Source organism: Oncorhynchus tshawytscha, unplaced genomic scaffold (genome assembly GCF_018296145.1).
Source record: "Oncorhynchus tshawytscha isolate Ot180627B unplaced genomic scaffold, Otsh_v2.0 Un_contig_12071_pilon_pilon, whole genome shotgun sequence".
Classification (NCBI taxonomy): domain Eukaryota; kingdom Metazoa; phylum Chordata; class Actinopteri; order Salmoniformes; family Salmonidae; genus Oncorhynchus; species Oncorhynchus tshawytscha.
The window spans coordinates 18,092-29,974 of NW_024608713.1; the positions used below are offsets into that span (position 1 = coordinate 18,092).

At 46.2% G+C, this 11,883-nt stretch overlaps 1 pseudogene; it reads left to right on the plus strand.

Moving 5' to 3' along the window:
• Nucleotides 1–5,819: 5,819 nt before the first annotated feature.
• LOC121843754 lies at nt 5,820–11,442 on the plus strand (annotated as a pseudogene).
• Nucleotides 11,443–11,883: the final 441 nt, after the last annotated feature.

An 11,883-nucleotide genomic window follows, 5' to 3' on the forward strand; every position in this document is an offset into this window, starting at 1 on the left:
ATGCTCGCTTCGAGGCAAATAACACTGAAACATGCATGAGAGCACCAGCTGTTCCGGAAGAGTGTGTGATCACGCTCTCCGCAGCCGATGTGGGTAAGACCTTTAAACAGGTCAACATTCAAAAGCCCGCAGGGCCAGACGGATTACCAGGACATGTACTGTGACCATGCGCTGACCAACTGGCAAGTGTCTTCACTGACATTTTCAAACTCTCCCTGTCCAAGTCCTTAATAACAAGATGTATTAAGCAGACCACCATAGTCCCTGTGTCCAAGAACACTAAGGTAACCTGTCTAAATGACTACCGACCCGTAGCACTCACGTCTGTTGCCATGGAGTGCTTTGAATGGCTGGTTATGGCTCACATCAACACCATTATCCCAGAAACCCTAGATCCACTCCAATTTGCATACCACCCCACCAGATCAACAGATGATGCAATCTCTATTGCACTCCACACAGCCCTTTTCCACCTTGACAAAAGGAACACCTATGTGAGAATGCTATTCATTGACTACAGCTCGACATTCAACACCATAGTGCCCTCAGAACTCAATCAATAAGCTAAGGACCCTGGGACTTAACACCTCCCTCTGCAACTGGATCCTGGACTTCCTGACGGGCCGCCCCCAGGTGGTAAGGGTAGGTAACAACACATCCGCCACGCTGATCCTCAACACAGGGGCCCCTCAGGGGGTGTGTGCTCAGTCCCCTCCTGTTCACTCAAGACTGCATGGCCAGACACGACTCCAACACCATCATTAAGTTTGCCGTTGACACTACAGTGGTAGGCCTGATCATCGACAACGACGAGACAGCCTACAGGGAGGAGGTCAGAGACCTGGCCGTGGGGTGCCAGGACAACAACCTCTCCCTCAACATGATCAAGACAAAGGAGATGATTGTGGACTACATGAAAAAGAGGACCGAGTACACCCCCATTTTCATTGACGGGGCTGTAGTGGAGAAGGTTGAGAGCTTCAAGTTCCTTGGTGTCCACATCACCAACAAACTAACATGGTCCAAGCACACCAAGACAGTCGTGAAGAGGGCATGACAAAACCTATTCCCTTCAGGAAACCGAAAAGATTTGGCATGGGTCCTCAGATCCTCAAAAGGTTCTACAGCTGCACCATCGAGAGCATCCTGGCTGTTTGCATCACTGCCTGGTATGGCAACTGCTTGGCCTCCGACCGCAAGGCACCACCGAGGGTAGTGAAAACAGCCCAGTACATCACTGGGGCCAAGCTTCCTGCCATCCAGGACCTCTAGACCAGGCGGTGTAAGAGGAAGGCCCTAAAATCATCAAAGACTCCAGCCACCCTAGTAATAGACTGTTCTCTCTGCTACTGCATGGCAAGCGGTACCGGAGCGCCAAGTCTAGGTCCAAGAGGCTTTTAAACAGCCCAAAGCCATAAGACTCCTGAATATCTAATCAAATGGCTACCTAGACTATTTGCATTGCCCCCCCCCTCTTTCACACCACTGCTACTCTCTGTAGTTATCATCTATGCATTGTCACTTTAATAACTCTACCTACATATACATATTACCTCAACTAACCACTGCCCCCACACATTGAATCTGTACCGGTACCCCCCCTGTGTATAGTCTCGCTATTGTTATTTTACTGTTGCTCTTTAATTACTTGTTACTTTTATTTCTTAATCTTATCCATATTTTTTAAACTGCATTGTTGGTTAGGGCTTGTAAGTAAGCATTTCACTGTAAGGTCTACACTTGTTGTATTCGGCGCATGTGACTAATAAAATACAATTTGATTTGATTTGATTAAGGAATCACAACAGCTCTATGAAAGGCATTTTCATCTGCAACATCTAAGTGGGATGCCCCACTACAGCACGTTCAGATAGAAATATATCATGTAGAATATACATGCTACTCATTCATATAGGAATCATGTCAGTTACAAGACATTTCTATCTGCACCATTTGGAAAGAAATCGGCTCGAGGCTCGGCTCTCTCCTCTCGACCACTATTCAAATCTTGACATTTCAGTCATCAATTTGCGGCCTGCATCCACATGATTTAAAAATAGCCTCTCTGGTATGTAAATGTGGAATTCCTACCTTAATGTTCTTAGTCTAAAATCTGCAACCTCACTGTTCAAATAATATTGTTGCACATGCAATATACCAAATATGAAGTTTGTATGGAAACAGTCGGACACCAGCCTGCCATAACCTCCTCAAATGTTCTAGCTCAGAGGTCAAGGGTTAAATGAGGTCATCAGGAACTGTGTGTGTGTGTGGTGGGGGGCCACCATGACAACCGTGTGAACTCACCAGTACTATGGGCTTGGATAAACAGAACATCATGTATTGGCCTAACATCTCTAGTATAGCCTAGCCTACTGCTGGAACCTACTACAATTTTAGCTCACTTTTAAAAATATATGGCTGTGACTTGACATTTAAACGTGTTAACCCTCGCAAGGCTGCAGGCCCAGACGGCATCCCCAGCCGCGCCCTCAGAGCATGCGCAGACCAGCTGGCCGGTGTGTGTTTACGGACATATTCAACCAATCCCTATACCAGTCTGCTGTTCCCACATGCTTCAAGAGGGCCACCATTGTTCCTGTTCCCAAGAAAGCTAAGGTAACTGAGCTAAACGACTACCGCCCCCGTAGCACTTACATCCGTCATCATGAAGTGCTTTGAGAGACTAGTCAAGGACCATATCACCTCCACCCTACCTGACACCCTTGACCCACTCAATTTGCTTACCGCCCAAATAGGTCCACAGACGATGCAATCTCAACCACACTGCACACTGCCCTAACCCATCTGGACAAGAGGAATACCTATGTGAGAATGCTGTTCATCGACTACAGCTCGGCATTCAACACCATAGTACCCTCCAAGCTCGTCATCAAGCTCGAGACCCTGGGTCTCGACCCCGCCCCTGTGCAACTGGGTACTGGACTTCCTGACGGGCCGCCCCAGGTGGTGAGGGTAGGCAACAACATCTCCTCCCCGCTGATCCTCAACACTGGGGCCCCACAAGGGTGCGTTCTGAGCCCCCTCCTGTACTCCCTGTTCACCCACGACTGCGTGGCCATGCACGCCTCCAACTCAATCATCAAGTTTGCGGACGACACAACAGTGGTAGGCTTGATTACCAACAACGACGAGACGGCCTACAGGGAGGAGGTGAGGCCCTCGGAGTGTGGTGTCAGGAAAATAACCTCACACTCAACGTCAACAAAACTAAGGAGATGATTGTGGACTTCAGGAAACAGCAGAGGGAACACCCCCATCCACATCGATGGAACAGTAGTGGAGAGGGTAGCAAGTTTTAAGTTCCTCGGCATACACATCACAGACAAACTGAATTGGTCCACTCACACAGACAGCATCGTGAGGAAGGCGCAGCAGCGCCTCTTCAACCTCAGGAGGCTGAAGAAATTCGGCTTGTCACCAAAAGCACTCACAAACTTCTACAGATGCACAATCGAGAGCATCCTGGCGGGCTGTATCACCGCCTGGTATGGCAACTGCACCGCCCTCAACCGTAAGGCTCTCCAGAGGGTAGTGAGGTCTGCACAACGCATCACCGGGGGCAAACTACCTGCCCTCCAGGACACCTACACCACCCGATGCTACAGGAAGGCCATAAAGATCATCAAGGACATCAACCACCGAGCCACTGCCTGTTCACCCCGCTGTCATCCAGAAGGCGAGGTCAGTACAGGTGCATCAAAGCTGGGACCGAGAGACTGAAAACAGCTTCTATCTCAAGGCCATCAGACTGTTAAACAGCCACCACTAACATTGAGTGGCTACTGCCAACACACTGTCAATGACACTGACTCTACTCCAGCCACTTTAATCATGGGAATTGATGGGAAATTATGTAAATATATCACTAGCCACTTTAAACAATGCTACCTTATATAATGTTACTTACCCTACATTGTTCATCTCATATGCATACGTTGATACTGTACTCTATATCATCGACTGCATCCTTATGTAATACATGTATCACTAGCCACTTTAACTATGCCACTTGGTTTACATACTTATCTCATATGTATATACTGTACTCGATATCATCTACTGTATCTTGCCTATGCTGCTCTGTACCATCACTCATTCATATATCCTTATGTACATATTCTTTATCCCCTTACACTGTGTATAAGACAGTAGTTTTTTTTTGGAATTGTTAGTTAGATTACTTGCTCGTTATTACTGCATTGTCGGAACTAGAAGCACAAGCATTTCGCTACACTCGCATTAACATCTGCTAACCATGTGTATGTGACAAATAAAATTTGATTTGATTTGATTTGACCTTTTGCTTCTATAGAATAGGCTATATAACTAGGGTTAGTATATTAGGCTATATCAATACTAACATCTAATTTGATTGAAGTCATTGTGATAGGCAAGGCAGCTATTTCGTAACATTATCTCTACATTTAACTGAAGTCACACTCTTTGACACTAATTTCTAGTTTCCATCATTTTCCTAAATGTTTTCCTCTAAAAGCACACAGAGGTAAATTCTTGTCATTCTCTACCTACAGCCAGGTCATTGTTAACGCTCTACCTACAGCCCGGCCATTGTTAATGCTATACGATGGCACTGCTGACCTATACGAATATAACGGCATTCGGCCCAACACTGGGCCCCCCCATTCACTCTGAACGGACCGCGAACATCACTGTCCCACCATGCATTCAACCGGTACTATATTATCTGCTGAGTCAACAAGGCGCACACCCGACCGCATAGGAAACAAATAAAGGGAGAGAGGGAGAGGGGGGGGGGACGGACTCGTGTATTGCTCACACGGCCGCGCGCACCATAGGACACATTTACGCACGGATACATAGAGGGGTGCCGAAATAGAAACACGCGCACGGGCGTGCTAACTTTACCCCCAACTCACTTACACAGACATGATGAAACGCGCACACGCACGCACGTTGTCGCCAGTGGAGACACGCGGGCCACCGTGGACTGCGGTATAAAACAGAAGAGCCAGATTCTCACAAAACTCTATGTAAAAGGATTGGCGCGTGAGAGAGGAGAGGAGACGAACCAGGTAAGCCCCCGGTCCTGGTTGAACCGAATAGCCCATGGTGTTTCAACAGAACAGATTTAGGCCTAGGCTATCCACCCGCGTAACACTCATAATTGATACACATTTTGAGAAGTATTTCTTAGCCTATATTTATAAAAATATTAAATGTAATTGTAGGCCTAGTCCAAATAGGGTTCGTTGTTGGTGATGGAATAAATATAGGCTGTTATTAGAAATTGATAACGTTAAATTATTGGATTTTGTGTTGGCTTATGTTACAGTATGTTTTATAAAATGGTTTTAACCAGTTTTTAACTTTTACATTTAAAAAAAAAACTTTTTGTAAGGATTGTCACAACATCTTTGGGGATATGCTATACTAGGCTACCATGACCTTTGATTAGAGTTTGTGGATGATGGCAGTAATGTTAGTTGTTTGTGGTTCCATAAATTGGTTCCATCAGAATGGAAATAATATCCGAGTGACATCTCGAACATGAGGACATTTCCAGACATCATCATTAACATATTTCATAGATTACTGGGAATGCTTAAACAATATTAAAGGATTTTAATACATTGAATTGTAATCTATCCTAGTTTAAATGATGAAACTTCCCTCTCATGCCACCTCTCTCCCCTCTCCCCTCTCTCTCCCCCTTCTCTCTCCCCCCTCTCTCTCTCCCTCTCTCCCTCCCCTCTCTCTATAGACATGAATAGAGCTACTAAAACCCACATGACCTCCCCATGTTTTTCCCTGGCATGGGTATGGCCCCTTTTTCAAGGTGATCTCACACATACACATATTTAAATAATCGATTATATGATTTACACAAACACACTAATATCTATCTATCTGTCGCTGTAGGTGACTGTGTTTGAGCAGGAGCACTTCCAGGGCAAGTGCCAGGAGTTCACCTCTGAGTGCTGTAACATCCAGAACTGTGGTCTGGACAACATCCGTTCTATCAGAGTGGAGAGTGGAGCGTGAGTCTCTTACAACCCTGATTGTCTGTGGAGGCTGTGTGTGTGAGTGGAGGTATCGGTGTGTGTGTGTGTGTTGGTGGAGCGTGAGTCTCTTACAACCCTGGTTGTCTGTGGAGGCTGTGTGTGTGAGTGGAGGTATCCGTGTGTGTGTGTGTGTGTGTTGGTGGAGCGTGAGTGGGGGTATCTGTGTTTGGTTTTTGTCTGTGTGGGTGGGGGTATGATTCTCTGTGCTGTAGCCTGTTGTCATGCATGGTCAACCATTGACCACCAGGGTGGGGTGTTGTCCCTCTGTCCTGCTCTTTCTCATTGTATTTTAATCTGTCCCCTTCTCTCATTGAATGAAATGCAATATGTCAGTAACTCTCTCTCCTCCTCTCTGTCCTCTTCTATCTCTGAATGTAACTAGTCAGTAACTCTCTCTCCTCCTCTCTGTCCTCTTCTATCTCTGAATGTAACATATCAGTAACTCTCTCTCCTCCCTCTCTATTCTCTTCTATCTCTGAATGTAACTAGTCAGTAACTCTCTCTCCTCCCTCTCTATTCTCTTCTATCTCTGAATGTAACTAGTCAGTAACTCTCTCTCCTCCTCTCTGTCCTCTTCTATCTCTGAATGTAACATATCAGTAACTCTCTCTCCTCCCTCTCTGTCCTCTTCTATCTCTGAATGTAACTAGTCAGTAACTCTCTCTCCTCCTCTCTGTCCTCTTCTATCTCTGAATGTAACTAGTCAGTAACTCTCTCTCCTCCCTCTCTATTCTCTTCTATCTCTGAATGTAACATGTCAATAACTCTCTCTCCTCCCTCTCTGTCCTCTTCTATCTCTGAATGTAACTAGTCAGTAACTCTCCCTACCCCTGTAGCTGGGTGGGCTTTGAGCATCATGACTTCCAGGGCCAGCAGTTCATCCTGAGAGAGGAGAGTACCCCACTGGGACGCCTACAGCGGCTCCCTGTCCTACCACGTGGAGCGCCTCATGTCCCTGCGCCCCATCTACTGCGCTGTGAGGACTGTGTGTGTGTGTGTGTGTGTGTGTGTGTGTGTGTGTGTGTGTGTGTGTGTGTGTGTGTGTGTGTGGGAGAGAGAAATACAGCGAGAGATGGATACATAGAGAGCGTGGGAAAGAGTGTCAGTATTCTATGTTAGTGTTTATAGAAGACAGTGGTCAGTATTCTATGTTAGTGTTTATAGAAGACAGTGGTCAGTATTCTATGTTAGTGTTTATAGAAGACAGTGGTCAGTATTCTATGTTAGTGTTTAGAGAAGACAGTATTCTATGTTAGTGTTTATAGAAGACAGTGGTCAGTATTCTATGTTAGTGTTTATAGAAGACAGTATTCTATGTTAGTGTTTATAGAAGACAGTGGTCAGTATTCTATGTTAGTGTTTATAGAAGACAGTGGGTCAGTATTCTATGTTAGTGTTTATAGAAGACAGTATTCTATGTTAGTGTTTATAGAAGACAGTGGTCAGTATTCTATGTTAGTGTTTATAGAAGACAGTGGTCAGTATTCTATGTTAGTGTTTATAGAAGACAGTGGTCAGTATTCTATGTTAGTGTTTATAGAAGACAGTGGTCAGTATTCTATGTTAGTGTTTATAGAAGACAGTGGTCAGTATTCTATGTTAGTGTTTATAGAAGACAGTATTCTATGTTAGTGTTTATAGAAGACAGTATTCTATGTTAGTGTTTATAGAAGACAGTGGTCAGTATTCTATGTTAGTGTTTATAGAAGACAGTGGTCAGTATTCTATGTTAGTGTTTATAGAAGACAGTATTCTATGTTAGTGTTTATAGAAGACAGTGGTCAGTATTCTATGTTAGTGTTTATAGAAGACAGTGGGTCAGTATTCTATGTTAGTGTTTATAGAAGACAGTATTCTATGTTAGTGTTTATAGAAGACAGTATTCTATGTTAGTGTTTATAGAAGACAGTGGTCAGTATTCTATGTTAGTGTTTATAGAAGACAGTGGTCAGTATTCTATGTTAGTGTTTATAGAAGACAGTGGGACAGTATTCTATGTTAGTGTTTATAGAAGACAGTATTCTATGTTAGTGTTTATAGAAGACAGTATTCTATGTTAGTGTTTATAGAAGACAGTATTCTATGTTAGTGTTTATAGAAGACAGTGGGACAGTATTCTATGTTAGTGTTTATAGAAGACAGTATTCTATGTTAGTGTTTATAGAAGACAGTATTCTATGTTAGTGTTTATAGAAGACAGTATTCTATGTTTGTGTTTATAGAAGACAGTGGTCAGTATTCTATGTTAGTGTTTATAGAAGACAGAGAGAGGGATAGAGTACTGTATGTGTCAGTCTGTATGAGAAAGCAAAAAGGAAACTAACTGAGATTGTGTCCTATCGTGTTTATCCCTCCCACTCTCTCTCCCCTTCTCTCTTCCACTCCCACTATCCTGTCTCTCCCTCGCTCCACCCTCCTCCTCTATCCTCTCTCTTCCTCTATCCTCTCTCTATCCTCTCTTCCTCTATCCTCTCTCTTCCTCTATCCTCTCTTCCTCTATCCTCTCTCTCCCTCTATCCTCTCTTCCTCTATCCTCTCTCTTCCTCTATCCTCTCTCTTCCTCTATCCTCTCTTCCTCTATCCTCTCTTCCTCTATCCTCTCTCCCTCTATCCTCTCTCTCTCCCTCTATCCTCTCCTCTCCTCCCTCTATCCCTCTCTCTCCCTCTATCCTCTCTTCCTCTATCCTCTCTCTCCCTCTATCCTCTCTTCCTCTATCCTCTCTCTCCCTCTATCCTCTCTCTCCCTCTATCCCTCTCTTCCTCTATCCTCTCTCTCTCTATCCTCTCTCTCCCCCTCTATCCTCTCTCCCTCTATCCTCTCTTCCTCTATCCTCTCTTCCTCTATCCTCTCTTCCTCTATCCTCTCTTCCTCTATCCTCTCTTCCTCTATCCTCTCTTCCTCTATCCTCTCTCTCCCTCTATCCTCTCTCTCCCTCTATCCTCTCTCTCCCTCTATCCTCTCTTCCTCTATCCTCTCTCTCCCTCTATCCTCTCTTCCTCTATCCTCTCTCTCCCTCTATCCTCTCTCTCCCTCTATCCTCTCTTCCTCTATCCTCTCTCTCCCTCTACCCTCTCTTCCTCTATCCTCTCTTCCTCTATCCTCTCTTCCTCTATCCTCTCTTCCTCTATCCTCTCTCTTCCTCTATCCTCTCTTCCTCTATCCTCTCTTCCTCTATCCTCTCTTCCTCTATCCTCTCTTCCTCTATCCTCTCTCTCCCTCTATCCTCTCTTCCTCTATCCTCTCTCTCCCTCTATCCTCTCTTCCTCTATCCTCTCTCTCCCTCTATCCTCTCTCTTCCTCTATCCCTCTCTCTCCCTCTATCCTCTCTCTCCCTCTATCCTCTCTCTCCTCTATCCCTCTCTTCCTCTATCCTCTCTTCCTCTATCCTCTCTCTCCCTCTATCCTCTCTCTCCCTCTATCCTCCCTCTATCCTCTCTCTCCCTCTATCCTCTCTATCCTCTCTCTTCCTCTATCCTCTCTTCCTCTATCCTCTCTCTCCCTCTATCCTCTCTCTCTCTATCCTCTCTCTCCCTCTATCCTCTCTCCCTCTATCCTCTCTCTCCCTCTATCCTCCCTCTATCCTCTCTCTCCCTCTATCCTCTCTCTATCCTCTCTCTTCCTCTATCCTCTCTTCCTCTATCCTCTCTTCCTCTATCCCCTCTCTCCCTCTATCCTCTCTCCCCCTCTATCCTCTCTCTCCCTCTAATCCTCTCTCCCCCTCTATCCTCGCTCTCCCTGTATCCTCGCTCCACCCTCCCCCTCTATCCTCTCTCCTCCTTCCCCTCCCAGTCCCACCAGAGCAGTCGTATGCAGATCTTTGAGAAAGAGAACTTCATGGGTCGCAGCGCTGAGCTGTGTGATGATTACCCCTCTCTGAGGGCCATGGGCTGGTGCATGCCCGAGGTCGGATCCATGCACATTCAGTGTGGCGCGTAAGTCAACATTAAACACAAGCACACACTCACTAATTAGATACTGTACAAAAACACAATGGCACAAACCTCAGGAGGTTGGTGGTATCTTATTTGGGGGGGGCTTGTGGTGACTGCTGGATCGAAGTAAGTGTAATGGTATCAACCACGTGGTTTCTATGTGTTTGATGCCATTCCATTTGCTCTGATACAGCCGTTATTATGAGACGTCCTCCCCTCAGCAGCCTCCACTGACACAAACACACTCCAATCTTGCTATAGTGAAACAATTAAAGCAAAACATTGTGTGACAATTCTATTCAATGTCAAGCGAAACTCCACTCTAAGCCAAACATGTCTCTCCCTCCCTCTGCACCCCACCTATCACCCTCTCTCTCCCTCCCTCCATCCCTCCCCCTCCGCTCCCTCTCTCCCTCCATCCCTCCCTTCCCCCTCCGCTCCCTCTCTCCTCTCTCCCTCCATCCCTCCCTTCCCCCTCCGCTCCCTCTCTCCTCTCTCCCTCCCTCCCACTCCGCTCCCTCTCTCCTCTCTCTCCCTCCATCCCTCCCTTCCCCCTCCGCTCCCTCTCTCCTCTCTCCCTCCGCTCCCTCCCTTCCCCACTCCGTCTCTCTCTCCCCCCCCTCCGCTCCCTCTCTCCTCTCTCCCTCCATCCCTCCCTTCCCCCCTCCGCTCCCTCTCTCCTCTCTCCCTCCGCTTCCTCCCTTCCCCGCTCCGTCTCTCTCCACCCCCCCTCCGCTCCCTCTCTCCCTCCATCCCTCCCTCCCTTCCCCCTCCGCTCCCTTTCTCCTCTCTCCCTCCGCTCCCTCCCTTCCCCGCTCCATCTCTCTCCACCCCCTCTGCTCTGTGCTCAGCTTTGTGTGCTACCAGTTCCCCGGCTACAGGGGCCAGCAGTACATCATGGAGTGTGAGAGACACAGTGGAGATTACCAACACTGGAAGAACTGGGGCTCCCACTGCCAGACCCCCCAGATCCAGTCTATCCGCCGTATCCAGCACTAACCGGGCCCAGAGCGGACCGTACCCCTAACAGAGCCCCAGGCTTCGGCCTAGGGCTGGGTCTACTGGGGCCTTGTCACAGCACGGCCAACACATACACAGTCAGTCAGAACCATCCCACAGTTTCTACTAACACATCTCAACTCCGTCACGGACGTCCTCAGATCCTCCTGTTGATAACACAACAGGGTATTATTCCTACGAGAGGCGACTCGTATATCAGTGCCGTAACGTCAACAGCAACGTGAGACGAGTTGAGTCATCACTGTAACACGTTATAGAGGACCGTTATAGTGTAATAACAGTCTTGCAGGTTGTAGTATATATATCACAGCTATATATCAGGGACTTTGGTTCACCAGCACCAATAACAGCAATAGACAGTAGTGGTGAGAGAGGAGGAGGAGGGAGATCATCACTGACCAATAAACTCATGCTCAACTCAGACCTGGGTCCTGTGTTCTTCTTGGGTAGTATATGTTTGTACACATTCACTATATACCGTACTATACACTGGGTAGTTTGGATACTGGATGCTGATTGGCTAAAACAGCATTCAGCCGTGTGTATGTGAGACCGTATACCATGACTATGACGTTGCGTCTTTTCCCCTTTATTAAAATGGCTACATCAACAATAGGTTGGCATGACGATGTAGAAAATAAGCGTTTGATGAATTTGAGAGAAAACAAAACGAAAAGAACACAAAAACGGAGCTGTACTATATGTCTTCATACACACATCTACTATATACTGTACTATATGTCTTCATGCACACATCTACTATATACTGTACTACTATATACTGTACTATATGTCTTCATACACACATCTACTATATACTGTACTACTATATACTATATACTGTACTATATGTCTTCATACA